Genomic DNA, 8,171 nt, shown 5'->3' with positions numbered 1-8,171 from the left:
CTGAAAAAGCAGCAGCGCCCTCTGCTTTTTGTAAAGAGGAGTGAAAAAAGCTTACAGCACCTGGTATTCCCAGGCGGTCTCCCATCCAAGTACTGACCAGGCCCGACCCTGCTTAGCTTCCGAGATCAGACGAGATCGGGCGTGTTCAGGGTGGTATGGCCGTAAGCAAATATTGTGCCTACCAAAGGGCCTTTTAAAGATACTATATCACCACGCTTTGCTCTTTCGTCTATACAGGGAGCGCCTGCAGATTGCCAGACACACTCACAGCTTTTAAATGTCAAATCAGAATGTACAAAGTGGCTATAAGGATCACAAATGTAGTGCAGTAAAAAGATTAATATTTACTGTTGAAATGTAGAATACGTTAGCATAAAATTGAAAAGAAAATGATCGATGAGCTTAGGAATGATGAAAGCCATCATTTAACTGGATTTGTGTCATTTCTATACCGGCAAGTCATGATCTAGCTATTTCCTTCCCACCCTGTCGGTGTCCACTGAAAAAGCAGCAGCGCCCTCTGCTTTTGTAAGAGGAGTGAAAAAAGCTTACAGCACCTGGTATTCCCAGGCGGTCTCCCATCCAAGTACTGACCAGGCCCGACCCTGCTTAGCTTCCGAGATCAGACGAGATCGGGCGTGTTCAGGGTGGTATGGCCGTAAGCAAATATTGTGCCTACCAAAGGGCCTTTTAAAGATACTATATCACCACGCTTTGCTCTTTCGTCTATACAGGGAGCGCCTGCAGATTGCCAGACACACTCACAGCTTTTAAATGTCAAATCAGAATGTACAAAGTGGCTATAAGGATCACAAATGTAGTGCAGTAAAAAGATTAATATTTACTGTTGAAATGTAGAATACGTTAGCATAAAATTGAAAAGAAAATGATCGATGAGCTTAGGAATGATGAAAGCCATCATTTAACTGGATTTGTGTCATTTCTATACCGGCAAGTCATGATCTAGCTATTTCCTTCCCACCCTGTCGGTGTCCACTGAAAAAGCAGCAGCGCCCTCTGCTTTTTGTAAAGAGGAGTGAAAAAAGCTTACAGCACCTGGTATTCCCAGGCGGTCTCCCATCCAAGTACTGACCAGGCCCGACCCTGCTTAGCTTCCGAGATCAGACGAGATCGGGCGTGTTCAGGGTGGTATGGCCGTAAGCAAATATTGTGCCTACCAAAGGGCCTTTTAAAGATACTATATCACCACGCTTTGCTCTTTCGTCTATACAGGGAGCGCCTGCAGATTGCCAGACACACTCACAGCTTTTAAATGTCAAATCAGAATGTACAAAGTGGCTATAAGGATCACAAATGTAGTGCAGTAAAAAGATTAATATTTACTGTTGAAATGTAGAATACGTTAGCATAAAATTGAAAAGAAAATGATCGATGAGCTTAGGAATGATGAAAGCCATCATTTAACTGGATTTGTGTCATTTCTATACCGGCAAGTCATGATCTAGCTATTTCCTTCCCACCCTGTCGGTGTCCACTGAAAAAGCAGCAGCGCCCTCTGCTTTTTGTAAAGAGGAGTGAAAAAAGCTTACAGCACCTGGTATTCCCAGGCGGTCTCCCATCCAAGTACTGACCAGGCCCGACCCTGCTTAGCTTCCGAGATCAGACGAGATCGGGCGTGTTCAGGGTGGTATGGCCGTAAGCAAATATTGTGCCTACCAAAGGGCCTTTTAAAGATACTATATCACCACGCTTTGCTCTTTCGTCTATACAGGGAGCGCCTGCAGATTGCCAGACACACTCACAGCTTTTAAATGTCAAATCAGAATGTACAAAGTGGCTATAAGGATCACAAATGTAGTGCAGTAAAAAGATTAATATTTACTGTTGAAATGTAGAATACGTTAGCATAAAATTGAAAAGAAAATGATCGATGAGCTTAGGAATGATGAAAGCCATCATTTAACTGGATTTGTGTCATTTCTATACCGGCAAGTCATGATCTAGCTATTTCCTTCCCACCCTGTCGGTGTCCACTGAAAAAGCAGCAGCGCCCTCTGCTTTTTGTAAAGAGGAGTGAAAAAAGCTTACAGCACCTGGTATTCCCAGGCGGTCTCCCATCCAAGTACTGACCAGGCCCGACCCTGCTTAGCTTCCGAGATCAGACGAGATCGGGCGTGTTCAGGGTGGTATGGCCGTAAGCAAATATTGTGCCTACCAAAGGGCCTTTTAAAGATACTATATCACCACGCTTTGCTCTTTCGTCTATACAGGGAGCGCCTGCAGATTTGCCAGACACACTCACAGCTTTTAAATGTCAAATCAGAATGTACAAAGTGGCTATAAGGATCACAAATGTAGTGCAGTAAAAAGATTAATATTTACTGTTGAAATGTAGAATACGTTAGCATAAAATTGAAAAGAAAATGATCGATGAGCTTAGGAATGATGAAAGCCATCATTTAACTGGATTTGTGTCATTTCTATACCGGCAAGTCATGATCTAGCTATTTCCTTCCCACCCTGTCGGTGTCCACTGAAAAAGCAGCAGCGCCCTCTGCTTTTTGTAAAGAGGAGTGAAAAAAGCTTACAGCACCTGGTATTCCCAGGCGGTCTCCCATCCAAGTACTGACCAGGCCCGACCCTGCTTAGCTTCCGAGATCAGACGAGATCGGGCGTGTTCAGGGTGGTATGGCCGTAAGCAAATATTGTGCCTACCAAAGGGCCTTTTAAAGATACTATATCACCACGCTTTGCTCTTTCGTCTATACAGGGAGCGCCTGCAGATTGCCAGACACACTCACAGCTTTTAAATGTCAAATCAGAATGTACAAAGTGGCTATAAGGATCACAAATGTAGTGCAGTAAAAAGATTAATATTTACTGTTGAAATGTAGAATACGTTAGCATAAAATTGAAAAGAAAATGATCGATGAGCTTAGGAATGATGAAAGCCATCATTTAACTGGATTTGTGTCATTTCTATACCGGCAAGTCATGATCTAGCTATATCCTTCCCACCCTGTCGGTGTCCACTGAAAAAGCAGCAGCGCCCTCTGCTTTTTGTAAAGAGGAGTGAAAAAAGCTTACAGCACCTGGTATTCCCAGGCGGTCTCCCATCCAAGTACTGACCAGGCCCGACCCTGCTTAGCTTCCGAGATCAGACGAGATCGGGCGTGTTCAGGGTGGTATGGCCGTAAGCAAATATTGTGCCTACCAAAGGGCCTTTTAAAGATACTATATCACCACGCTTTGCTCTTTCGTCTATACAGGGAGCGCCTGCAGATTGCCAGACACACTCACAGCTTTTAAATGTCAAATCAGAATGTACAAAGTGGCTATAAGGATCACAAATGTAGTGCAGTAAAAAGATTAATATTTACTGTTGAAATGTAGAATACGTTAGCATAAAATTGAAAAGAAAATGATCGATGAGCTTAGGAATGATGAAAGCCATCATTTAACTGGATTTGTGTCATTTCTATACCGGCAAGTCATGATCTAGCTATATCCTTCCCACCCTGTCGGTGTCCACTGAAAAAGCAGCAGCGCCCTCTGCTTTTTGTAAAGAGGAGTGAAAAAAGCTTACAGCACCTGGTATTCCCAGGCGGTCTCCCATCCAAGTACTGACCAGGCCCGACCCTGCTTAGCTTCCGAGATCAGACGAGATCGGGCGTGTTCAGGGTGGTATGGCCGTAAGCAAATATTGTGCCTACCAAAGGGCCTTTTAAAGATACTATATCACCACGCTTTGCTCTTTCGTCTATACAGGGAGCGCCTGCAGATTGCCAGACACACTCACAGCTTTTAAATGTCAAATCAGAATGTACAAAGTGGCTATAAGGATCACAAATGTAGTGCAGTAAAAAGATTAATATTTACTGTTGAAATGTAGAATACGTTAGCATAAAATTGAAAAGAAAATGATCGATGAGCTTAGGAATGATGAAAGCCATCATTTAACTGGATTTGTGTCATTTCTATACCGGCAAGTCATGATCTAGCTATTTCCTTCCCACCCTGTCGGTGTCCACTGAAAAAGCAGCAGCGCCCTCTGCTTTTTGTAAAGAGGAGTGAAAAAAGCTTACAGCACCTGGTATTCCCAGGCGGTCTCCCATCCAAGTACTGACCAGGCCCGACCCTGCTTAGCTTCCGAGATCAGACGAGATCGGGCGTGTTCAGGGTGGTATGGCCGTAAGCAAATATTGTGCCTACCAAAGGGCCTTTTAAAGATACTATATCACCACGCTTTGCTCTTTCGTCTATACAGGGAGCGCCTGCAGATTTCCAGACACACTCACAGCTTTTAAATGTCAAATCAGAATGTACAAAGTGGCTATAAGGATCACAAATGTAGTGCAGTAAAAAGATTAATATTTACTGTTGAAATGTAGAATACGTTAGCATAAAATTGAAAAAGAAAATGATCGATGAGCTTAGGAATGATGAAAGCCATCATTTAACTGGATTTGTGTCATTTCTATACCGGCAAGTCATGATCTAGCTATTTCCTTCCCACCCTGTCGGTGTCCACTGAAAAAGCAGCAGCGCCCTCTGCTTTTTGTAAAGAGGAGTGAAAAAAGCTTACAGCACCTGGTATTCCCAGGCGGTCTCCCATCCAAGTACTGACCAGGCCCGACCCTGCTTAGCTTCCGAGATCAGACGAGATCGGGCGTGTTCAGGGTGGTATGGCCGTAAGCAAATATTGTGCCTACCAAAGGGCCTTTTAAAGATACTATATCACCACGCTTTGCTCTTTCGTCTATACAGGGAGCGCCTGCAGATTTCCAGACACACTCACAGCTTTTAAATGTCAAATCAGAATGTACAAAGTGGCTATAAGGATCACAAATGTAGTGCAGTAAAAATATTAATATTTACTGTTGAAATGTAGAATACGTTAGCATAAAATTGAAAAGAAAATGATCGATGAGCTTAGGAATGATGAAAGCCATCATTTAACTGGATTTGTGTCATTTCTATACCGGCAAGTCATGATCTAGCTATTTCCTTCCCACCCTGTCGGTGTCCACTGAAAAAGCAGCAGCGCCCTCTGCTTTTTGTAAAGAGGAGTGAAAAAAGCTTACAGCACCTGGTATTCCCAGGCGGTCTCCCATCCAAGTACTGACCAGGCCCGACCCTGCTTAGCTTCCGAGATCAGACGAGATCGGGCGTGTTCAGGGTGGTATGGCCGTAAGCAAATATTGTGCCTACCAAAGGGCCTTTTAAAGATACTATATCACCACGCTTTGCTCTTTCGTCTATACAGGGAGCGCCTGCAGATTTCCAGACACACTCACAGCTTTTAAATGTCAAATCAGAATGTACAAAGTGGCTATAAGGATCACAAATGTAGTGCAGTAAAAAGATTAATATTTACTGTTGAAATGTAGAATACGTTAGCATAAAATTGAAAAGAAAATGATCGATGAGCTTAGGAATGATGAAAGCCATCATTTAACTGGATTTGTGTCATTTCTATACCGGCAAGTCATGATCTAGCTATATCCTTCCCACCCTGTCGGTGTCCACTGAAAAAGCAGCAGCGCCCTCTGCTTTTTGTAAAGAGGAGTGAAAAAAGCTTACAGCACCTGGTATTCCCAGGCGGTCTCCCATCCAAGTACTGACCAGGCCCGACCCTGCTTAGCTTCCGAGATCAGACGAGATCGGGCGTGTTCAGGGTGGTATGGCCGTAAGCAAATATTGTGCCTACCAAAGGGCCTTTTAAAGATACTATATCACCACGCTTTGCTCTTTCGTCTATACAGGGAGCGCCTGCAGATTTCCAGACACACTCACAGCTTTTAAATGTCAAATCAGAATGTACAAAGTGGCTATAAGGATCACAAATGTAGTGCAGTAAAAATATTAATATTTACTGTTGAAATGTAGAATACGTTAGCATAAAATTGAAAAAGAAAATGATCGATGAGCTTAGGAATGATGAAAGCCATCATTTAACTGGATTTGTGTCATTTCTATACCGGCAAGTCATGATCTAGCTATATCCTTCCCACCCTGTCGGTGTCCACTGAAAAAGCAGCAGCGCCCTCTGCTTTTTGTAAAGAGGAGTGAAAAAAAGCTTACAGCACCTGGTATTCCCAGGCGTCTCCCATCCAAGTACTGACCAGGCCCGACCCTGCTTAGCTTCCGAGATCAGGCGAGATCGGGCGTGTTCAGGGTGGTATGGCCGTAAGCAAATATTGCGCCTACCAAAGGGCCTTTTAAAGATACTATATCACCACGCTTTGCTCTTTCGTCTATACAGGGAGCGCCTGCAGATTGCCAGACACACTCACAGCTTTTAAATGTCAAATCAGAATGTACAAAGTGGCTATAAGGATCACAAATGTAGTGCAGTAAAAAGATTAATATTTACTGTTGAAATGTAGAATACGTTAGCATAAAATTGAAAAGAAAATGATCGATGAGCTTAGGAATGATGAAAGCCATCATTTAACTGGATTTGTGTCATTTCTATACCGGCAAGTCATGATCTAGCTATTTCCTTCCCACCCTGTCGGTGTCCACTGAAAAAGCAGCAGCGCCCTCTGCTTTTGTAAAGAGGAGTGAAAAAAGCTTACAGCACCTGGTATTCCCAGGCGGTCTCCCATCCAAGTACTGACCAGGCCCGACCCTGCTTAGCTTCCGAGATCAGACGAGATCGGGCGTGTTCAGGGTGGTATGGCCGTAAGCAAATATTGTGCCTACCAAAGGGCCTTTTAAAGATACTATATCACCACGCTTTGCTCTTTCGTCTATACAGGGAGCGCCTGCAGATTTCCAGACACACTCACAGCTTTTAAATGTCAAATCAGAATGTACAAAGTGGCTATAAGGATCACAAATGTAGTGCAGTAAAAATATTAATATTTACTGTTGAAATGTAGAATACGTTAGCATAAAATTGAAAAGAAAATGATCGATGAGCTTAGGAATGATGAAAGCCATCATTTAACTGGATTTGTGTCATTTCTATACCGGCAAGTCATGATCTAGCTATATCCTTCCCACCCTGTCGGTGTCCACTGAAAAAGCAGCAGCGCCCTCTGCTTTTTGTAAAGAGGAGTGAAAAAAGCTTACAGCACCTGGTATTCCCAGGCGGTCTCCCATCCAAGTACTGACCAGGCCCGACCCTGCTTAGCTTCCGAGATCAGACGAGATCGGGCGTGTTCAGGGTGGTATGGCCAGTAAGCAAATATTGTGCCTACCAAAGGGCCTTTTAAAGATACTATATCACCACGCTTTGCTCTTTCGTCTATACAGGGAGCGCCTGCAGATTTCCAGACACACTCACAGCTTTTAAATGTCAAATCAGAATGTACAAAGTGGCTATAAGGATCACAAATGTAGTGCAGTAAAAAGATTAATATTTACTGTTGAAATGTAGAATACGTTAGCATAAAATTGAAAAGAAAATGATCGATGAGCTTAGGAATGATGAAAGCCATCATTTAACTGGATTTGTGTCATTTCTATACCGGCAAGTCATGATCTAGCTATTTCCTTCCCACCCTGTCGGTGTCCACTGAAAAAGCAGCAGCGCCCTCTGCTTTTTGTAAAGAGGAGTGAAAAAAGCTTACAGCACCTGGTATTCCCAGGCGGTCTCCCATCCAAGTACTGACCAGGCCCGACCCTGCTTAGCTTCCGAGATCAGACGAGATCGGGCGTGTTCAGGGTGGTATGGCCGTAAGCAAATATTGTGCCTACCAAAGGGCCTTTTAAAGATACTATATCACCACGCTTTGCTCTTTCGTCTATACAGGGAGCGCCTGCAGATTTCCAGACACACTCACAGCTTTTAAATGTCAAATCAGAATGTACAAAGTGGCTATAAGGATCACAAATGTAGTGCAGTAAAAATATTAATATTTACTGTTGAAATGTAGAATACGTTAGCATAAAATTGAAAAGAAAATGATCGATGAGCTTAGGAATGATGAAAGCCATCATTTAACTGGATTTGTGTCATTTCTATACCGGCAAGTCATGATCTAGCTATTTCCTTCCCACCCTGTCGGTGTCCACTGAAAAAGCAGCAGCGCCCTCTGCTTTTTGTAAAGAGGAGTGAAAAAAGCTTACAGCACCTGGTATTCCCAGGCGGTCTCCCATCCAAGTACTGACCAGGCCCGACCCTGCTTAGCTTCCGAGATCAGACGAGATCGGGCGTGTTCAGGGTGGTATGGCCGTAAGCAAATATTGTGCCTACCAAG

The 8,171-nt window shown here is 43.6% G+C and overlaps 17 non-coding genes across 17 annotated transcripts; all 17 read right to left on the bottom strand.

The window, feature by feature from the left end:
- Positions 1 to 48: 48 nt before the first annotated feature.
- On the bottom strand, positions 49 to 167 carry LOC129115050 (5S ribosomal RNA). Its single transcript, XR_008532815.1, has one exon. It is a non-coding gene; the product is annotated as a 5S ribosomal RNA (ribosomal RNA).
- A 378-nt stretch (positions 168 to 545) lies between these two features.
- Positions 546 to 664, bottom strand: LOC129115049 (5S ribosomal RNA). The gene has a single exon (XR_008532814.1). It is a non-coding gene; the product is annotated as a 5S ribosomal RNA (ribosomal RNA).
- Positions 665 to 1,044: 380 nt separating this feature from the next.
- Positions 1,045 to 1,163, bottom strand: LOC129115048 (5S ribosomal RNA). The gene has a single exon (XR_008532813.1). It is a non-coding gene; the product is annotated as a 5S ribosomal RNA (ribosomal RNA).
- A 380-nt stretch (positions 1,164 to 1,543) lies between these two features.
- On the bottom strand, positions 1,544 to 1,662 carry LOC129115047 (5S ribosomal RNA). The gene has a single exon (XR_008532812.1). It is a non-coding gene; the product is annotated as a 5S ribosomal RNA (ribosomal RNA).
- A 380-nt stretch (positions 1,663 to 2,042) lies between these two features.
- LOC129115046 (5S ribosomal RNA) lies at positions 2,043 to 2,161 on the bottom strand. Its single transcript, XR_008532811.1, has one exon. It is a non-coding gene; the product is annotated as a 5S ribosomal RNA (ribosomal RNA).
- Positions 2,162 to 2,542: 381 nt separating this feature from the next.
- Positions 2,543 to 2,661, bottom strand: LOC129115045 (5S ribosomal RNA). Its single transcript, XR_008532810.1, has one exon. It is a non-coding gene; the product is annotated as a 5S ribosomal RNA (ribosomal RNA).
- A 380-nt stretch (positions 2,662 to 3,041) lies between these two features.
- LOC129115043 (5S ribosomal RNA) lies at positions 3,042 to 3,160 on the bottom strand. The gene has a single exon (XR_008532809.1). It is a non-coding gene; the product is annotated as a 5S ribosomal RNA (ribosomal RNA).
- Positions 3,161 to 3,540: 380 nt separating this feature from the next.
- On the bottom strand, positions 3,541 to 3,659 carry LOC129115042 (5S ribosomal RNA). Its single transcript, XR_008532808.1, has one exon. It is a non-coding gene; the product is annotated as a 5S ribosomal RNA (ribosomal RNA).
- Positions 3,660 to 4,039: 380 nt separating this feature from the next.
- On the bottom strand, positions 4,040 to 4,158 carry LOC129115041 (5S ribosomal RNA). The gene has a single exon (XR_008532807.1). It is a non-coding gene; the product is annotated as a 5S ribosomal RNA (ribosomal RNA).
- Positions 4,159 to 4,539: 381 nt separating this feature from the next.
- LOC129115040 (5S ribosomal RNA) lies at positions 4,540 to 4,658 on the bottom strand. The gene has a single exon (XR_008532806.1). It is a non-coding gene; the product is annotated as a 5S ribosomal RNA (ribosomal RNA).
- Positions 4,659 to 5,038: 380 nt separating this feature from the next.
- LOC129115056 (5S ribosomal RNA) lies at positions 5,039 to 5,157 on the bottom strand. Its single transcript, XR_008532821.1, has one exon. It is a non-coding gene; the product is annotated as a 5S ribosomal RNA (ribosomal RNA).
- A 380-nt stretch (positions 5,158 to 5,537) lies between these two features.
- On the bottom strand, positions 5,538 to 5,656 carry LOC129115055 (5S ribosomal RNA). Its single transcript, XR_008532820.1, has one exon. It is a non-coding gene; the product is annotated as a 5S ribosomal RNA (ribosomal RNA).
- Positions 5,657 to 6,038: 382 nt separating this feature from the next.
- On the bottom strand, positions 6,039 to 6,156 carry LOC129115053 (5S ribosomal RNA). Its single transcript, XR_008532818.1, has one exon. It is a non-coding gene; the product is annotated as a 5S ribosomal RNA (ribosomal RNA).
- Positions 6,157 to 6,535: 379 nt separating this feature from the next.
- On the bottom strand, positions 6,536 to 6,654 carry LOC129115054 (5S ribosomal RNA). The gene has a single exon (XR_008532819.1). It is a non-coding gene; the product is annotated as a 5S ribosomal RNA (ribosomal RNA).
- Positions 6,655 to 7,034: 380 nt separating this feature from the next.
- On the bottom strand, positions 7,035 to 7,154 carry LOC129115052 (5S ribosomal RNA). The gene has a single exon (XR_008532817.1). It is a non-coding gene; the product is annotated as a 5S ribosomal RNA (ribosomal RNA).
- A 380-nt stretch (positions 7,155 to 7,534) lies between these two features.
- On the bottom strand, positions 7,535 to 7,653 carry LOC129115051 (5S ribosomal RNA). Its single transcript, XR_008532816.1, has one exon. It is a non-coding gene; the product is annotated as a 5S ribosomal RNA (ribosomal RNA).
- A 380-nt stretch (positions 7,654 to 8,033) lies between these two features.
- On the bottom strand, positions 8,034 to 8,152 carry LOC129115039 (5S ribosomal RNA). The gene has a single exon (XR_008532805.1). It is a non-coding gene; the product is annotated as a 5S ribosomal RNA (ribosomal RNA).
- Between the last annotated feature and the right edge of the window lie 19 nt (positions 8,153 to 8,171).

The sequence above is a fragment of the Anoplopoma fimbria genome, unplaced genomic scaffold (genome assembly GCF_027596085.1).
Source record: "Anoplopoma fimbria isolate UVic2021 breed Golden Eagle Sablefish unplaced genomic scaffold, Afim_UVic_2022 Un_contig_6785_pilon_pilon, whole genome shotgun sequence".
Lineage (NCBI taxonomy): Eukaryota > Metazoa > Chordata > Actinopteri > Perciformes > Anoplopomatidae > Anoplopoma > Anoplopoma fimbria.
Note: the sequence above shows the minus strand (reverse complement) of the source record. Positions and strands in the feature narration are given on the sequence as shown.